Source organism: Mesoplodon mirus (genome assembly GCF_964341445.2).
Source record: "Mesoplodon mirus genome assembly, chromosome: 3".
Taxonomy (NCBI): domain Eukaryota; kingdom Metazoa; phylum Chordata; class Mammalia; order Artiodactyla; family Ziphiidae; genus Mesoplodon; species Mesoplodon mirus.
In genome coordinates, this window is record NC_138978.1 from 142,667,938 (window position 1) to 142,688,584 (window position 20,647).

Sequence of the window (20,647 nt, forward strand, 5' to 3'; positions counted from 1 at the left end):
TGATTTACATTTGTATACATACACAGGAATATAATTATATATATTATATAGTTATATACATTGAACTGAAAACTGGTAGTATACATATATATCGTGTATAAATGTGTGTCATCTATGTGCATGTGTAGAAAAGCAGGTTGAGAGATATGGAAGCATGAGTTAGACAGGGTTCATGATTATAAAAGTAGTTATGTGTAGGTAGTGAGGTTAAGGCCCATTTGATTGAAAATATTGCATATTTTTACATCAATTGTTATGATGAACAGATTCCTATGTAAATAAAATTATAAATAGCTATACATACTTGTATGTGTAATGTATAATTAAAATATATATAGTTTTATAGATGTATTATATTTATATTACATAATATAATTGTCTTATACTAATTCATTACGTATTGTGTTATATAGAATATATTAACTATAGTGTATTATATCAGATAATAATAATTATATATTTATAATATATATAAATATATATATTTATAATTTATATATTATGATTGTTTTATAATCAATATTACAGGATATATCATATTAATATTATGAACATATTAACCATATAAATACATTTCATTACCCATATATTTTGTATATAATATACGCTAGGCAAAAATATATATTAATATAACACATAATTGTTATACATTAATATAAATATTAGTATATTAAATTTATATATCAATATAATATTTAATATTGGTATATTTATGTTATATTTAATATATACATAGCTAATGCTCTTTAAAGCCATCTGCTACAAGTAGAATAAGACCAGGAGTATGGCCAAAGCAAATTCTAAAAATATTAGATTACTTATATTCATTTATATGTCATTTTCCTGGAATCTGCATCTGGCTATTAGAGAGGACACACAGCAAAGTCAACAAAAAGTGCCCAGGAGGACATAGGATCCTTTATTTATTGGAACCTCAAAGGAAACACAGTGCTATCCAGTCCCCCATCAAAGAGCCAAGAGCAAACCTTGAAGCACCCAGTAAAAGCCCATTCAAACAAAAAAGCTTTCCCACTTAAACTGGAAAAAGTTAAGTTCCCAAGAGACCCCCTACACCAACCACCGAAGCTCATTTGGCAGTAAAAACAAAAATGTTCACCGAACAACAAGAAACCCAAAACAATAGTTGTTTTAGCACAAACAAAAAAAAAGCAGCTAATTAGTGTCTCTCCTGTTTGAAAGAAGGGGGTGGGAAGTGGGCAGAAGACCTGATAGGAAAGATAAAAAGAAAAGGAAAAGGAAAATAAGTTTCCAGTTTGACACTCAAGCTGTCTTCTGTATCCATTTTGTCAAGACCACCAAGTCAATGTGGAGGCTTTTTCCTCTTTCCCTTTTCTTTTCATGAGACTGATCACAACCAGCACTGCAGAGTCCATCGAATTAAGGAATGCTGTTGCCTACATGTGTGAATGAGCTGTGAGTAAAGTACTGAAGTAGAGGACACCTAAAGTGAAACGTCTTCATGAATGTCCATGTGGCTGAGCAGGAAGTTAACCTTTCATAGATGTGCTAAAGAAGAAGAGTTGGCTTTTATTTTATTTACTTTTCCCCGCACTGTGTTGAATGACTATCATCTACAAGTTCAGGCTACTTTTTGCTGAGGATTAATGCACTGGGAGAGCTGAGAGAAAACTGAACAGTAGAGCTGTCTTTTTCTTGACCAGTTCACCTTACTTTCCCAAACTCTAAGTCTTTCCCTAATTCTTTCTCCTTTTTATTGTAGTAAAATGAACAGAACACAAAATTCACCATTTTGATCATTTTACAATTCACTGTACCATTCAGTGGAATTTAGTACTGTCCCAATGTTGTGCAACTATCACCGCTGTCCAGCTGAAAAACATTTTCATCACCCCAAGAGGAAACCTACACCCATTTTAAGGAGTCATTCCCTATTTCCCTCTGTTCCAAACCCCTGGCACCCACTAATGTATAATATTTGCCGTGTGTATGGATCTGCCACTGCTGGACATTTCGCATAAATGGAACCATACCATATGTAGCCTTTCGTGCCTGATGAGAAGTTGTGCAGTGGTAGGAAAAACTAAAATGCGATGTACTGTATGATGTATGTTTTACTGAAGTGGCTTGGTCAGATTATAATGATTTATGATAAAATCACGTAAAGCAAGCATCACAATTCTCCAGGAATGTTCTGAAGAATGCTAATGTTAATTATGAATACGTGAATCCCAAATCTTTCATTTGTATTGACCTTATCTCATTAATTCTTCTCCCAACGCTGCTATAACTAGAGTTGAGTTCTAAAATGTACCTTCCTCTTTTCCCATAGAAATTGTCCCACAATTTCAAAAAGTTCTCAAAGGTGAAAAAGTGCACACGACGTTTATCACATTTGCAAATGCCAATGGAAATGCTAAGCTAACACTGTCCAAAATGCAATATTCTTCTGTGAGAGCACCCAACTTTAAACAAATACACATATTCTAAATACAGCTTAGATCTGTGACATGTTTTGGCCACTGAAGTATGAGCAGACATGATGGCCTTAAATGAGCAGAAGAGGCCTTAAATGGGCTTGTGCGGTTGGGCTCACCTCTTATGTTTCAGTGGACTTTTAGAGAAGACAGAGCCTGGGAGCTGCGGCCTCACAGTTGGGCTGCAGACGAAGAGGTGTGTGACAGACCTCAAACTGACCCAAAACACGGAGCAAAACTAGCCATCTAGAGGTCTAAAAGAGAGCCACTGCAGCTAGCCCATAGGTCCAAGAGAAATAAATTCTTGTTTATGTAACGGACTTTGGTGTGATTTGTTCCAAAGCATTATCACAGCAAGAGCTGACTAACACAACATCCTCCAAATCATTGTTATGTAAATGGATGCCACCATGCCTACATTTAAGGCAACTGTGTACTCAAATTGTGAGAATTCTTGAACTCTTGGTGCCTCTCCAACACAATGTACATGGCTAAATTTCCACAAATAAGTTCACTAATATACCACAAAGATCTCTCTAAACTTTTATTAAATGTAATGCAAAGTTCTTTCTTTTCATTTTCTGCTTCTACATAGTTAAAATGCTGTTTATCAATGTACAACGGTTCTTGCCGTTTGGCTTCTGTCGTTAGAGTCTTTTGAACTCTTTGGCTTTTCAGCTCCATTTGAATCAGCAAATGCCCCAAGGAGAAAAGCTGCACCAAGTGTCAAGCTTGCGTCTGTGTTTCCCTTCTCTCCACAACTTGGCCCACATGTCTTGGTGTCTCTCTAACATTCAGACGCCAGCGAACAGAAGTTTTCCTACTCTATCCAGCTTTTCTAAAATTTCTTTAGACTTCGCCTGATCTTATGTTATTAATCAACTATCATCTCAATTACCCCTAGGAAGAAAATTTACAATTTTTAGAGAAAACGGAACCCTGGTACACTGTTGGTAGGAATGTAAACTGGTGCAGCCACTGTGGACAACAGTATGGAGGGTTCTCAAAAACTAAAAATAGAACTACCATATGACCTTGCAACTCCACTCCTGGGTATAAATCCAAAAAGAACAAAAACACGTGTTTTCAAAGACATGTATTGGAAAAGATACGTGCACCCCAATGTTCGGAGCATCAGTATTTACAATTACCAAGATATGGAAGCAACCTAAGTGTCATCAACTGATGAATGGATAAAGAAGATGCGGTACATATAACCAATTGCATACTATTCAGCCTTAAAAAAGAAAGAAAGTTTGCCATTTGCGGCAACATAGATGGACTTGGAGGACATTGTGGTAAGTGAAGTAAGTCAAACAAAAACAAACACTGTAGGATATCACCTATATATGGAATCTAAAAAATACAGCAATCTACCGAATATAACAAAAAGAAGGGGAGACACAGATATAGAGAACAAACTAATGGTTGCCAGTGCGGAGGGGGAGGAGGGGGCAATACGGGGTGGGGAAGTGAGAGATGTAAACTACTGGGTGTACGATAGGCTCAAAGATGTATTGTACAACACAGGGAATATAGCCAATATCTTGTAATAACAGTAAATGTAAAGTGACCTTTAGAAAGTATATAAAAATTTTTTAAAACAGAAATCATACTGAAAATTGGAAACAATTTAAATGTCCATCAACAGGAAAATGCACATATAAATTATTGTACTTCCCTACATGGGAATCCTACATAGTGAGGAAAGTACATGAACTAGACAGATCTTTACGTGTCAGCATGGATGAACCTAGCAAAGATAACACTAAAAAAAGCAAGTAAGAAGAGAAAACATAGCAGAATACTATATGAGGTTGAAGAATACTTAAAAATGTAGCCTAAATAGAAAGACATCCATGCAGTGATGGAGACCAAGTTCAGAAGAGTGGTTACCCAGGGTCAGCTGGGGAGTGGCTGTGTTTGGGAAAGTGGTCACAGCAGGCTCTTCAACAGGAATGGTAATGTTTCAGTTCACACGCTGGCTGGAGGACGGAGGAGTGTCTGCGATATTATAATGTGAGCATGCTGCATGTGAAAGCCATTGCTGACCACATCTAGGGGATCTGATACGCGGGAGCTGGTAGTGGGTGGAGGCATCCAGAAGGTGGTGGTAGAAGAGGAACGTTGTATGCATAACGCCTAAGGCCTGACCAGAGAACGACCACTGTTCTAGAAACTGGACACAAATCCAACTTCTACGACCAATGTTAAAAGACAAACTGAGGCATATTTAAAATAAGACTTTACGTGAGCAAAAATAGATTCAATTCAGGCACCACCAAAGCGGAAATGGTGAGGAGCACTCAAGCCACAGGAGCTGCAGAGATGTTTATTTTAAAAGGGCAGAAGCAAAGCAAGGAAATGACTGACCTGTTATAACTTTAAAGCCTAGTTGGTGGTTTGTGACTCGTTGTCCTCAGCAGTGTTCGCCACCCTGAGGCGTTGACAGGCTTAGATTTTTGTTGGTTTTCGTAGGCGGCCGCATCACTAGAGCCACCGCAGGCTAACGGCCTCCTTGCAGGGTTAATTTACTAACACCAGTTGTCTGAGTCCTTACTCTTACTCAGTCACTTCACTTCCTACGCCTCAGTTTCTCTTCTGGAAAGTGGATATTCAGTAGTAAATTCTCTGTGGAGTTGTCAGTACCAAACAAAGTGATTATTAGTAACCACGATCATGTCCTGAATGCATGGAACACGTCACCATTTGCCAACTACCGTGTCAAGTTAGCAGAAACTACAGAAATTAAGAGCTCTCCGCATAAATTCACACACCCGTGCACCAGGTAAGGGACCACAGGCAGATGTTCACTCAGCCTTTCGTGTGTCCCTCACGGAGTGCACGCTCTCTCCCGGGTGGGGGGAGCACAGACACTTACGGGAGTTTACTTTTAAAATGCGTTGATACAACCAGGTCTCAGTTTTGTTTGGATGAGTCAGCAAACGCTTTTTGGAAACCCCAAAGTCTCCACACCTCGTACGTTTCGCGGTGCCTTAGTCTCAGAGCTCAAGCCCCTACTCTTCAGGCCGCGTCACCATGGGAGACAGGGCTGCGTGCGGACGCACGGCGAGCGTGCTGACGTCCTCGAGCCCCGCCCCAACGGTCCCGTCCGCTGACGTAAACCCCAGCCCCGCGGCGTGGAGGGCCTAGATGCCTGCGCTAACACCAGGCCACGCGGGGTCTCAGGAGCGCGGCATGCGGGGGTTGGCGTAGCTGGGGCCCGTGGCCCTGTGTCTTCTGGCTGCGACGCCGGTCCTGCGCACGCTGCGGGGCCCAGCCGCCGGGCGGTGGGCGCCCGAGGGGCCGGGGCCCCCAGGCGGGTGTGGCCATCGTGTCCGCAGCCAGCGTCCCCGAGGCCGTGCTCGGGCCATGATCACTCGGTGAAGCTGCGCCGGGGCAGCGCGGCCGACTTCTTTCCGCGCTCTGAGGACCTGTGCGCGCTGCAGGACTTGGTGCCTCTGCCCTCCGTGCGCGCTTCCCTGCGGGATGCCCCGCTGGACTTAAGGCCGACCGCCTCCGCGGGGTGCACTGGGCGCCGCTCCTGAGCACCCGCTGCCCCTGATCTGTATCCAGAGCTTCTTCCAGCCACGGCTTGTTGAGACAGGTTTGTACTTCCCGCTTCCAGGGCCCCTCGTGTTGGCACTGAGAAGCGGGGTTTTCGATGGTGCAAGGTGGAGGGTGGGCACTAGAACCAGTGCCCAGTGCCCGGGTGTGCGTGCACTAGACCGGGCATGCGGCCTAGGACTCCTGCCAGCTCGGTGACCCCGGCCGAGTGCCTTAAGGCTTCTAGGTCTCAGTGTTCTCATCTGTAGCGTGGGCTTAACAGGTCCCAGTCTCTGTGGTGGTTACAAGGATGCACTGTGTTAATGCTTCTAGACTCTACAAAGTAGAACACTTAGCACAGTTTGGAGCATCGTTAATTGTTGCACAGATGTTACCTGGTCTGTTGAATGACTTTGCCTGGTACACACCAAAGCGATTAGGGAATGGATATATCCCAGCTTCATTTCCTTTCCATTAAAACAGGGTTCAGGACAAAAATTTTTTTTTCAATAGTCGTATCATATAGTGCAAAGATCACCGGTGTGAAGGCAGCTTAGGGTTTGAAGTCCAGGGCTTATGCTGTCTGTGGCCTGGGCAGGTTTCTTTTGGACTACAATCCCCACACTTGTAAAATGACATTAATAACCACTCTTTCTGTGGGTTCTTAGAATTAATTAAGCAGGTTATGTGTGTAAAGTAGCCTGGCACTCGAATGAGTTGTCAGAACCAAGAGCTGCTGGAGACGATGCTTCTGCCCTAGGTAATCTCCCCTTCTACTGGGCGGCAGGTAAACACAAGCACAGTAGTCAGTGCTCTGGAAGAAGTGAGTTCTGGTGCTACAGAGCACAGAATCTTTTTTTAAAATTTAATTATTATTTTATATTGGAGGTTAGTTGATGTACAATATTGTGTTAGTTTCAGGTGTACAGCAAAGTGGTTTAGTTATTCATATATCCATTCTTTCTCAGATTCTTTTCCCATACAGTTTGTTCCAGGCTATGGAGTAGAGTTCCCTGTGCTATGCAGTAGGTCCTTGTTGATTATCTGTTTTATATAGAGTCGTGTGTATATGTTAATCCCAAACTCCTAATGTATCCCCCCCCACCTTTCCCCTTTGCAGAGCACAGAATCTTGGAAGGGAAAGTTCAGGGTAGGCTTCTTGGAGGAGGTGCCATCCTTTCTAAGGATATGTAGAAGCTCCTGGGGTGGCAGGAGAGAGCAGTGTGTGTTGAAGTTTGAGAAATAAAAGAAAATATGGCAAAACTAATGTACAGGACTGCAACTCAGGGTTTGGGAAAGAAATGAGAGTTGATATTGGAAACTTAGTGGGGCCCAAGAGAAGGGGGTCTTGTTTGTCCTGTCAGAAGTTTGGGTGTTTATCCTGAAGGCTGTGGGAAACACCAAAGAAGAGTGAGATGGACTTGTGGTTTAGAGGCTCACTCGGACCTCCACGTGGAAGGCAGTTGATTTGGTGCGGGCTGAGTTGTAATCTGAGGGTCCCACTTAAGTTATAAAAGGTGGGACTGGATTTTGCAGATCTGAGAGAGAATGGGTGAGGCCTGGTGACCAGTTAGAAAAGGGAGGGCAGCAAGCGTGGGTGACAGTTTACAGCTGCATCTTTTTGAGAGATACAGAGCACAGTAGGAAGGGATTGGGGGTGGCGAGAGGATCTTACTTCATCTTCAGTGCTTTAGAGGGGCCTGGTAGACGGGTCTGGACCCAAGGTACAGATCTGGGCTTTTTGGGAGGACAGGTGTTTGAAGGCATGGTAGAGACTTAGGTTACCCACAAGAAGATCCAAAGAATCATAGGTCTGAGAGATTTTTAAGTGGGTATATTTGAAGATGTTTATAAGCTGTGAGAAAGTAACCAGCAGAGTAAGGGTATGAAGATGTAGGAGAGGAAATGATTGTTCATTTGTTTTCAAAAAGCTGAATACTCATCGTGTGCCTGGACCTCTTCCAGGATCTGGGGTTCTCACCTCGTGTTACCTCTTCTGCAAGGACAGTTCAACTCATCCCCTGGTGAAGAGAAGTCAGATTATTCTTTGCATCCCATTCAGGTATAAGAACTGTTCTGTACCTCTGAAGGGACTTTACTTAACCAGAGTAATAAGTTAGAAATCAAAAGAAATTAGAGCTGGAAGGGACCTTAAAGGCCACTGTACTTAATTTTGCCTAATATTTTACATTGAATGTAAGAAAAATTTATTGTAGAGCCCATTCTCTTCAGAGTTCCTTCACTGAACTTTCTTTATGTCTTGCATCCAGTGGGTCTGTCTTGTAAATTTTGGCCTCCTCCTAAATTTGCTTCTTCATCCATATTACATTTGGCCCAGACTATGGCAGAAACTCCTGGGTGGTTCACGGCCCCTGGATTCAGTTCCTCTAAGTTCATCCGCCTGCTCGGGTTAAGTGATCTTCTAACATAAAAAGATGTGCTTAAAATAATGCTGCTAATGGCTTGCCCACACAGTTACTGCATACTAGCCGCCCAGCGTGTGCTCTGCACGGAGGCGTGTAATCTGAACTGTGTTCGGCCAAGCCTCATAGGGCTCTTTGCCCTGAGGAAGGGGAGCTTTTTGTGATCACTCCCTTTATCTAGTCGGTCCTTCAGCAGCGGGGAGCCTTTTTCTAATCAGCGGAGGCACCCTTACTCAGCCAGTGGTAGCCCCAGGTCTCACCACCTGTGGGATACAAGCCATGCTTTCTCCCAGGCTTGCTTGGGCCAACATCTCTTTCATTTCTGTCTCTTCTCACACTTGGACCCCTGGTCTTTAGTCATCCCCACCTGCAGTATTTACAGTGCCCAGCAGGAGTCAGGCTTGAGTGTCTTTTCACAGATGTTCCCTCTGCAGTTAATGCACCTCCTACTCCAACTCTGCATAGCCTCATCTTTCTAGATTCTGCTTCAGGGTTATCATGAAGCCATCACTTGGATATAACATTCTGCCTCCAAAGGAACCTCTGTGCATAAAGGTTATGTTTCTTTATCTCATGTGATTGAAATTTTGAGTTTACACATGTCCCTCCTTAATGAAGGCTTTAAGGGCAGGAGTCGTTTCTAATCCTTAGCACAGAGCAGATGCTTTTTTTAAATGCTTTTTAATGATGATAAAATGTGTGTTTTAAATCACTTATTTTACAATAACTTTGCTTTAGCTTCTGGCAGAAATAAAGTTTACAGAAGTCGTGTTCCTGTGAAAAGAAATAAAGATGTGACCTTCCAATTGTGTAGAGCTCTTAAACACTGTGTAAGTGCATCGGGTGCGCTAAGGAACGTGGAGCTAAGTGGGCTAGTTGTGAGAGAGAGAGGCTTAACTATGTTAACAAAGGTAAGCCTTCATTGTGTCCTGCCAACATTTGATAGTTGCTTTTGGGGCAAATTAAACCAGTAAAATTTTAAACTCTTCCTCCATATTAAAGGGATTGAATAAATTGGCCACTTTGGTGCACCTGTGTCTTGTGAATTGTCCAATTGGAGATGGAGGTTTAGAAAGCGAGTTTCAGTCTTGTTTATGTCTCTTCCCATCAGACTGGTCTCGTGATTTCCTACACACCATGTTACTTCCTGTCTACCTTTCCTTGGTGTTGTTCATGCCTGGATTGTCTCCTGTACCTGCTCAAACCTTGGTCCATTCTCATTTGTACCATGAAATTTTGTCATGCTGGATACTGTCAGAACTAATTTTACTTAACTTTGTGTTAAGCCACAAACCACACATTTTGTATATTTTCTGTGTTTTGTGTTTGTCTATATTTTTATGGTTTCTCTTCAAGAAATATTATGGGAAGGGAAATAGCAAGATGTAAAGAGCAAAAAAGTCATCATTCTCTTTAAATTGTTAGAACATCTATCTGCAGTCATAATTACGATGCACTGTGTTATGTGTTAAAATAGTAAATACATGTAACGTCCCGTAGGAGCAGCAAACTCAGTGGTGTTGGTGAGGGTGTGTCATGGAAGTAATCACAAAGCAGGTGACTGTTGGTTGGGGTCCTGAAACATTAGTGTGCCTTCCCTGTGTCCAGTAGTGGTCTGGAGGGGTCAGGAAGCCTGCTTTTCAATTTGAGGGAACAGAGAGTTTGAGGTCCTCTCTCTTCTATTGCTCTAGTATACTGCATAGCAGCTAATAAAATACTGGGTTTATAGTTGACGTTTAAATCACTGATTGATCATTAAGATTGGGATGTATCTTTGGAAATGAAAATAGGAAGAATCTTATGCTTTTTCTTTTTTTCTTTTTTTTCCTATATCTGAAAAGGTATGTAGTACTTTGCTGAGTGGTTGGGAATAAAGTTTGCAGTATTCAGTGTATTCAGTTTTAGTATCTAAATAGAATTAAACTGTTGCTGTAAACTGGAATAGCACTTTGTTACTGACAAGTTTTAGAATGCATCTGTTCGTCAATTACCTGTTTGGGCAGATTGTAGTTAATGATTTTGAGAATGTGGCTATAAACCTCCAATTGACTCAAGAAAAGCAAATAAGTCAAGATTGACAAATGTATAGGCTCTTCATCTTATTGTGTGTGTGGATTTTTTTTTCCTTTTAGTTATTTGTCAAGGTATAAAGAATTCTATCACACTTCAGACAAGTTAAGTAAACTTCACGGGGTGTATTCTGACATGGCAGGGAGCAGATCACATGGCCTAGATCTTAAAGGTGATTTTATGTTTAAACTTTCATGAAAACATACGTGATTGAAACACATTAATATATTGATACAGAGGGCAGTTAATTTTTGTCTTTTTTTTTTTTTTTTGCGGTACTGTTGTGGCCTCTCCCGTCGCGGAGCACAGGCTCCGGACGCACAGGCTCAGCGGCCATGGCTCACGGGCCTAGCCCCTCCGTGGCATGTGGGATCTTCCCGGACCGGGGCACGAACCCGTGTCCCCTGCATCGGCAGGCGGACTCTCAACCACTGCGCCACCAGGGAAGCCCTATTTTTTGTCTTTTGATACATGTGAGTGCAGCTTTCATTTTGCTGAAAGAATATGACCACTTTTCAGTTTGGGATTCTACCATTTAATAAAGATAGTCCACTTAATTTTAGAAATAAGAGATTTAATATATAATACCTAATAATACTTTTATGTATTTTTTTTACTGAAAACATTTATTGTAATACTGTGAAGAAACTATGCTGTTATAGTCTTCAAGACTTAAATGAATCAAGTGTTTATTAGCTGCTGTAGTTTTTAAACTAATAAAAATCAGTACAAAAAAAAATCAGTACATCAGCAATTTGTAAATACAGTTTTTAAAATAATACCTTAAAACTTTACAGTGGTTATTATGACTGTATTTAGGCCTAAAGTTATTTAATAATTTGATATGAAGGCTTTTTAATAGTTTGATGATGCAGCTCAGGGATAGGTAAACTCTGGCTGGTAGGCCAGATGCAGCCCGTTGCCTGGTTTTGTAAAGGAAGTTTTTTTGGAACATAGTCGCACCCATTGTTTACATGGTAGTTATGGCTACTTTCACCCTACGCCAGTGGGGCAGAGTAGTTGCAACAGAAACTGTATAGCCCACAAATCTGGAAATGTTTAAATTTAGATTTTAAAAATTGAAAAATTCTTTGAGCCTATACAGGGCAAGTCCATTGACCCCTGAGGTAGAAAACAGTCAAGAACTTGGGTGCCGAAGCCAAGTGGCCTAGGTTCAAATTCCCTTTCTCCCATTTCATAGCTAGTGACCATGGGCAAATCACTTAACCTCTATGCCTCATTATGAGGTTTAAATGCACTCATTTGTATAAATAGTGCCTGGCACATACTAAGCACTGTGTAAGTGATTGCTGTTGTTTCTCCTTGGAGCTTTTATAAGTTATTGTTAATAGAAAAATGACACTAATGATTTTCCTTTTAGAGTAACAAAGGCACTTTGAGTCTTTTATTTTTTCAAGAATGTAGTAAGACTTTTTTCATTTACAGTCAGTGTTCCCTGTTACCAAAATTTACTTTATGAATATAAAGAACTGAATGTCTTTAAGACAGTACTTTTGCTTAAATGTCAAACCATTATTTTTCCAAGGCACATCAAACTGGCTGTGCATAGTCCAGGCCTCTAAAGCTTGTGTGCATACCCTAGGTAGCATGTGAGATATACATTTTGTAAATATAGTTTTTAAAATAATGCTTGAGACTTCCCTGGCAGTCCAGCAGTTAACACTATGTGCTCCCAATGCAGGGGGCTTGGGTTCGATCCCTGCTCCAGGAACTAGATCCCACGTGCCTGCCATAACTAAGAGCCCACATGCCCCAACTAAAATATCCGGCATGCTGCAACTAAAGACCTGGCACAGCCAAACAAACAAATAAATAAATCTTTATAAAAAATAAGTAAAATAAAATAATGCCTTAGGAGTTAGGAAAAGAAAATATTAGAACATTTTTACCTTTGTATTATTTAAAAAAATCTGTGTAGTTTATCATGTACATAAATTATATGTATGGAACTTTGTGTATATAATTTGTTAATAAATAAGATGCATATTAGAAAGTTTTCTTATGGTTTGCCCAGTCAGGTGTTTGGAGACCATTGGAGGACAGAATGATGAAATTTAGAGCCTCAGCAATGATAGAATTTAGAACCAATTCCCTGACTTAGAAGATAAGGAAAATAATTCATAGACTGTAATTGAGTTGTCCAACTTTACATAAGTGTTCAGAAACAGGCTATCCAGTGGCTAGAATCTAATCACTGACCGAGTAGAATCTGGGTCACTGGACTCGTAAACCAGAAGTGACTGTTGAATTTCTCAGGTTGATGCTCCTGGCATATATGCTTGATATGTGTGTGTGTGTAAATCTCTGACATAATAAGCCATACTCAGTAGGCACACCCTGTTTCCTTATTCAGGCATCTTAATTTCATCCCATTAAATCTTTGACATATCAGACTACCAGAAAGCATGAAGAAACCTGGGCTGAGAGTCTTCGTTCCAGGAGACCTGATCTTGACTGTATGGCTGGTTTGAGGCGCATCACTCTGAACTGCATCACGCTCATTGGTGACCTGGGTGCAAGTGCTTTGGCAGAATCTCTTAGTGAGGATTTATGGCTTAGAGGTAAATTCTAAAATTGAAAATATTGAATTTTTAATATGAAATATGCTTAGCTTTGGGCATGATACTATTGTGATAGGATTTTTTAAAGCCTCATTTTACTGATAGCTTTTATTTTGCTTTTAAACTTTCTTTAAGAGTTGCGTATATCCTTTATAGAAAATACAGAGTAACAAGAGAACAATTACCTGTAATTTTAATACCCAGACATAATCACTGTTCATTTTGGTGTATATACTTTCAGTCTTTTTTTCCTACAAATATATTTGTACACTTAGGGATTACAAAAATAGAATTGTAGTATACTTGCTATTTCATATTCCTGCTTTTTTCACTTAATGATGTATCATGTAGTATTGCGTCGTATTGATGTCCCATAGTTTAATCAATTCTTTGCAATTTGATTTAGACAGTTTGCTTTTCCCTGTCAGAAACAATGTGAATACGTTGTATATACATCTCTGTGTCCATCGGGATTACTTCTGTAGAATAAGGTACTACAAGTGGAATGACTAAGTGTGACATATTTTTAAGACTTTTGATACACATGGCCAAATTACCACCCAGAAATGCTATGCCAATTTATAGTCCACCCCAACAGTAGATGTGAAGCCTGCCTCTCACAAACAGTGGCTTGTAGCACTTGTAAAAAAATGTAAGACTACAAAAATGAGTACCTCTCCATTTTCTATGCAAGTGGGATTACTCCAAATTTTATAACTTTTTTCAATTAATTTAGTATGAGCATTTTAGCAAGTCAGTAAATTTGCATCTCCTGCATCATTTTTTGTGATTGTTCAGTATTTCATTATATGAATATGCCACAGTGCACGTAGCTTATCCATGCTTGTATATAAGCTTTGTCCAGTTTTTCAGTTACAAATAGTACTCTGATATATATCCTTACCTATATCTCTGACTATTTCTTTTGGTTAAATTCTTAGAAAGAGAGTTGTTGGATCAAAAGGGTATAGACATTATTTAAAGGCTTTTCTTACAGAATCTTGGCTTCATCTGATAGGAAAATAACTACATTTTGTTTTATTTTGTATTCATTTGATTTACTGGTGAGGTTTACTGGCTGTTTGTATTAATTTGGCTATTTGGTTAATTATACCCTGTGTCCATTCTTCTGTAGTGAGAGTTTGTAAGGGTTGTATCATATCCTGTCAGATCTGTATGTCTTACTTGCTATTTCTGTGTGTCATGGGGGTGTTGAAAGACTCCAGTTATTTTAATGTGATGGTCCACACAACACTTAAAAAAAAGACTCATCGTAGTTTCCTTTCATGTAATATTTTTTAATACCTGTGCTTTGGTGATGATCCCTTTGGTTTAAATGAGTAGGTTGTTCAGCCCCAGAACTACTAGAATTCATGTTCAGTGTTTCTGGTTTTTGTCTGACTTTTTATGGAGAGAGTTCTTGACCATCATACTTTCATGATAGGTTTTTACTATGTATTCTCTATTCACACATTGTTTGAATTTGTTATTATTTGTATCCTCTTAGACTTGTCCTTTTTTCCTCTAAAACTAACAGTTATTACATTTCTTCTATTTTGTTTTCCCCTTTTAGCTAGTTTCAAGTGTGATTTGGAGCTGAAGATCATGATCAAAAGAATGCAGTGCATTTCTGAGCTCCACCAGGTTTTGCTTGTGAGGTTTACATGCCTCTGCCGCCCTTGCTAATTATGAACTGAGATTCATTTTGTGATGCTTTTTGCTCATACGTTATATACAGTTATTCTTCAGTTCTGTAATTGTAAAATATGTTGGATGATTTATTGATACTAAAGCCAGGGTTATCATTGCACATTCAAGAAGAGGTTTTTAAACTGGATCATGCATTATGTGTGTGCATATACGTTTCTGTTTTTTTCCATACCCAAAATTACAAACCTGCCATGACTTGTCTTGTGCAGGACTCTTCCACACGTGAGAAAATGAGAGTTGTCTATATGTTAAATCTGTAGAGTTAGGAAGTGACCTTTGTCTTTCATCGAAAGCACTTGACCTGTAGCAGTGTGGCCTCACCAGTGAAGGAGCAAAGGCTTTACTAAAGGCCCTTGAAACCAACAGAACTCTGCTCGTTCTGGATATAAGAAAAAATCCACTTGTTGGTATGTGGTCACTTTTTTGAAATTGATAAACACGTAGCAAAACAAAAAGAATTTGTTCACGTATTGACAGTTTTTAAAAATTTAATGTGTTTAACTTTGCTCATCACACACAGTTGGCCCTTGAACAACGTGGGGTTAGTGGTGCCGACCCCTACGCAGTTGAAAATCTGGGTATAAGTTTATAGTCAGTGGTTCCACATCTGTGGATTCAACCAACCTTGGATCGTGTAGGACGATAGTACATATTTATTGAAAACTATGCGTGTGTCAATGGACCCGCGAGGTTCAAACCCATGTTGTTCAAGCTTCAACTGTACTTTTCTAGTGTTGCACTTCCCTTATGTTTTTAGCAGATAATGTAGTAATTAAAGTGAATTTTACTTGTAAATTGTTCTTATCTCGACTCTGAATAGAGGTGAACCTAGATACTAAGCCTACTTCCACCAAGAGCATTTTTTCCTGTGCAACCTCTGAATTCTTGCCAGGAGCACTTTATTCATTTGTCAGAATCACAAGCAATTTTTTAAATATCTTCTGTGTGCCAGATATGGGTTTAGGCACTAGGGATAAAGCAGTGAACCAGACAGACAAAAGTCTTGCCCTCGTGGAGCTTACATTCTAGTGAAGGAGTTCAGATAGAAATGAGTAAACAGATAAGTAATATAATTTTAGAGAGTAGGAAGTGCAAAAATATCTTAAAGTAAGGAGAGTGAGGGAGTTCAGATAGAAATGAGTAAACCGATACGTAATATAATTTTAGAGGGTAGGAAGTGCAAAAATATCTTAAAGTAAGGAGAGCGAGGGAGAGCAGGTAGGACTCCATTGGATAGGTTTGTTAGGGGACAGCTTCACTGGAGAAGTGGCATTTGAACAGGGACATGAATGAAGAGAGGAGCAAGCCGTGGAAGAACTGGAGTAAGCACATTCCAGGACAAGGAGGCAATGAGTATGCAGGCATGTAGGTGGGTGGAGTATTTAAGGAAAAGCAAGGAGGCCAACATGGCCAGAGTACCGAGTGAAGAAGAGTGTGGTATGACATGAGGTCAAGGAGCTAGCCAGGGGTCTGCTCTTGTAAAGTCTTGAAGGCCAGAGTAAAGATGTGGATTATTCTAAATGAGTAGAGGGGTTTGAACTGGAAAAAGGCATGATCCAAATAGTGTATGAATAAGGTGACCTGGTATAGAGAATGGACTTGGGAGGATAAAGAAGAGAAACAGGGAGACCAGTTAGGAGACTGTCACAGTGCTCCAAATAAGAGATGTTTATGGCCTAGGTTAGGTTGGAAGTTTGGAGCAAGTGAAAAGTGGTTGAATTCAGGTTGTGTTTTGAGGGTGTAGCTATCAAGACCTGCAGATAGGTTAGATGTGGGGTATGAAGGAAACAGTAACAAGGAGACAAGTCGTTGATGATTATGTGTGCAACTGGGTGCTATCACTTAGAAGAAGGGGGCTGATGGGAGGAGCAGCTTTTGAGGGAATATATCAGGACTTTGGTTTGTTATCTTGGATGCCCTTTAGGTATCTAAGCGTCTGGATGGTGCTCAGACTGTACTTTCTATCCAAAGGTATCTAAAGCCACTTTAGATGCAAAATGTTTAAAGCTGACCTTTGCTGCTGCCAAAATAGTAGCCACTGTGGGCAGTCTGCAAGATGGCATCTTAGGTTTTTGAGGAAGAAATTAGAATACACAAAGGGGGAAATAAGTGTATAATTACATAATGTAGATTTCCTATTTAATTTTATGGGAAAAGCAATAATTAGTTGGCTTTTGGTTTTAAATGGAAATAGCCACTCATTGGGAAATAATTACTCTAATTTCAATTTATTTTACTTTAAGTCATTCTGTGCTGAAAGCAGTTACCAAAAAAGGTCTCCAGAATGGAAGGAGTGCCAAGTCAGAGGTATATAACATGTTTTAATTCTCTCGGAAGAATTTCTCTTTAATGGCTTGTTTTTCTTTCCTTCTTTTTTTTTTTTTTTTTTTTTTTTGCGGTATGCGGGCCTCTCCCTGTTGTGGCCTCTCCCGCTGCGGAGCACAGGCTCCGGACGCGCAGGCCCAGCGGCCATGGCTCACGGGCCCAGCCGCTCCGCGGCACGTGGGATCCTCCCGGACCGGGGCACGAACCCATGTCCCCTGCATCGGCAGGCGGACTCTCAACCACTGCGCCACCAGGGAAGCCCCTCTTTCCTTCTTAAAAGAAAATTATCAAGGTACTTTCTGCCATTTTAAAACTAAGTTTTTAGTCAAATGAAATGGCTTTTCTGTCTTTGAAAATGTTGTGTGATGCTTTAATTTAGCTTCCCAGAAATGCAGATTGAAGACCTTTTATTAACTTAAAATATCGTAATTTCTAATGAAGATCAAACCCTCCTAAACTACCTGGAACTTAAATGGCATATTTATCATTTCTCTCTCAGTACCAGTGGATAACTTCTCCATCGGTGAAGGAACCATCCAAAGCTTCTAGACGGAAAAAGAGAACTATAATTTTGGAAAGTGGTCGAAAAGGAAAAGCTACTATTAGAATTGGTAACTCTTTTTTTCTTTCTTTTTTTTTTTTTTGCGGTACGCGGGCCTCTCACTGTTGCGGAGCACAGGCTCCGGACGCGCAGGCTCAGCGGCCATGGCTCACGGGCCCAGCAGCTCCGCGGCATGTGGGATCCTCCCGGACCGGGGCACGAACCCGTGTCCCCTGCATCGGCAGGCGGACTGTCAACCACTGCGCCACCATGGAAGCCCTCTTTCTTTTTTTTAATGCTACTAGAACTTATACCCCTTATATTTTCTGGTGTGCTAAAATTAAAACAGCTTTAATGGTTATTCCTTAACGGTTAATTACTTCCTTAACGGTAAGCTGTTAATATTATTTGTGGTTCTTATGGAACGTACCTAGGATGTTCCTGACACATAGTGTTTAATATTTATTAGATATTAATTTTAATATGATAAAGCTCTTGAAGTGACAAAATCCATATCCAGATACGAGGTCACCTTTTCTCCCTTCCATGTGGGGTCCAGGCCTTAGGAAAGAGAGAAGCATGTGATGTGTCTGTTGACAACCCCAAAATAAAATAAAGTAGGCAGAGCCCTTGGCACTTTACAGGTATGAATACCTTTTATTGTCATCAGAACCCTGTGAACAGACAGTGTTTTACCGCAGTGCAGACAGGTTAGGGTCAGGTGCAGCGGGGAACTGGGATCAGGCAGGATAAGAACATGGGGAGATTGGTGGGGGGGGCTGTTTCCAGAGCCTTTACTAAGGAAACAACAAAAATCACAGATGATAATGACTGTTTTTTCAAAATGCAGGAATCAGTGGAAAAACTAGAAATGATCATGTTCAGAATTGTCATCAGTTGTGTCTTAGTAGAAGTCAGTTACTTTCCCATAAGCCAGAAATAACACTGAAAAACAAGGAAAGATCCCGTTTGCAATAGTCACAAAAATTAGTAAATATCTAGAAGCCAGTTCAGTGTTCTCCTGAAAAAGTTAGTGCAAAAGGATAGATGAAACATTTTAAACATATATGTTAACATTAATAAAATGTAATGTTAACATACGATCAATTAACGTATAAAGCCACGGGCAGAGGGAAACAGAGATCGGAGGAAAAGCCCAGAAACAGGTCCCTGTTTACTTGAGAATTGTATTTTAACTTAGACAATTTTACAGTCTAAGTTGACTTTTTGTCTAATTGATTGATTGAAGCATTGATAATTCATTTAAACAGAAATTAGATATTTGCATCATAGCATACACAAATTCTAGTCAGTCGAAAAGATGCAAAGGCAACTAAATGCAAGAAGCAAATATAAAATACAGGAGAGAATTTCTGTGTAAGTGTAGGGAGTACAGAAGCCTTCCTAAGTAAGCCATAAAACTCAGAAGCCATAAAGTAAAAGATATTTAATTCCATGAAAATTTAAAACTTTTCTACAGTTCAAGACGTAAACAAAACAAAATGACAGACACCAAAGTTGGGTAGTGTATTAACATATAAAGGTTACTGTTGATATAGAGAAGAACCCACAAATAAATGAAAAAGGATAAGCAAATTTTAAAAAGGCAGGGGGTGGTTTCTACCTGTATGAGCAAACAACTCGGAAGAAACACAGCTGGCTACTAGACAGTTGAAGAGGGGCCAACTTCTTTAGGAAATGCAGATTAAAACCATGGGATTTTCTTCCCCTCTGATGGGCAGAAATTCTAAAGACTGATAACATCTGGTGTAGACGAGGGAACAAACACACTTTGCCTATGTTAAGTATAATAAATGTGTTCAATTTTGGAGTGAGGTTTGCAGCGTCCATCAAAGTTCAAAACTCTCTTGCTCTTTGACCAAAGACTTTTACTTCTAGGCACCTGCCCTCTGCCAGTACTGTGCCTTGCACAGAAGTGTGCATAAAATCAGGCACCCGCAAGTCCAATGAGGGATACTTACATAATGGGGAAAATCTAGAGACAACCCGGATGTCCTTCAGGAGGGGTCTGATGAAGGAAATTAGGATCCATCCGTGGTATGGAGTAACGTGTGTGTGGAGAACGGGGAAGGCCTGTGAGCAAACTGGGAAGATGACCTGATACGTCATGAGGTCAAAAGGAAAAAGAGCAGGTGTAGAAAAGGACATTTCTATGATTCCACTTAGAAAGCCACAGTGTTTGTATTTGTAAATACTATGTATGTATATATGTACATACGGAAACACGCATATATACACGTATACACATTTGTGTATCTGATCCTGAAAATGCACAAAAGACTGTTATTGGCAACCACCTCTATGGAAGGGAATAGATCTTTATATTTTTACTCTAGTTTTCCTAATCGTGTGCAAATTTAGAGTTAATTTTTTATTTAAAAGTTAGGCAGTCAGGAGAGGCCTAGTGACTGTTTTGTGGGCTTCTCTCACCTCAGGATGCACTCTTCGCGCCCTTCTTGTTTCTGGTTTGTCTTTTGGAGCAGACACCACTGAAACGAGCGTCTTGTCATCGCTTGCCAGCTGCCTGCGGTTTTCTTGCGCCCTACTAACCGTCACCACCTTTGTGAGATGCTGTTTCGCGCTGAGGTGGTGTCTTTCCCCTCACACACACCCCTCTGGTACCTTGGGAAGTCCAGGGGTTTCTCAGTGGGCATTCTAGAATACTCATCCCAGAGATGCAGTGGGTTTTTCAGCCACATGCATTTGGGGAAAACTCTGTTCCTGTATGAATTATCCTCTTGGGAGTTCACGATTCACCGGAGCTCTTGAGACGCTCTAGGAAGTTGAGTCCAGAAACCCGTGTAGCCCTGTTAATTCAGGATTTCCTAAATTTCTATGACTGACTGTGGCACCACTTTTCCAGTCACAACCATCCTTATCCGCTTCCGTTCTAGACTCCCTGGGGAGTGCTGCTCAGACTCTGTCCTGGAAGCTTTGTAGTCCCAGGATTACCTGCTGCTTCCACACCCACCC

The 20,647-nt window shown here is 40.5% G+C and overlaps 1 pseudogene across 1 annotated transcript in view; it reads left to right on the top strand.

Moving 5' to 3' along the window:
- LOC309799286 (centrosomal protein of 78 kDa-like) overlaps positions 1–20,647 on the top strand; it is a 659,089-nt pseudogene that overhangs the window by 92,539 nt on the left and 545,903 nt on the right. Inside the window, exons 2-9 of the transcript in view lie at positions 5,646–6,063; positions 9,164–9,336; positions 9,428–9,493; positions 10,569–10,661; positions 12,927–13,077; positions 15,081–15,198; positions 17,031–17,094; positions 17,612–17,723. The product of the transcript in view is annotated as a centrosomal protein of 78 kDa-like (transcript). The remainder of the gene's footprint in view (positions 1–5,645; positions 6,064–9,163; positions 9,337–9,427; positions 9,494–10,568; positions 10,662–12,926; positions 13,078–15,080; positions 15,199–17,030; positions 17,095–17,611; positions 17,724–20,647) is intronic.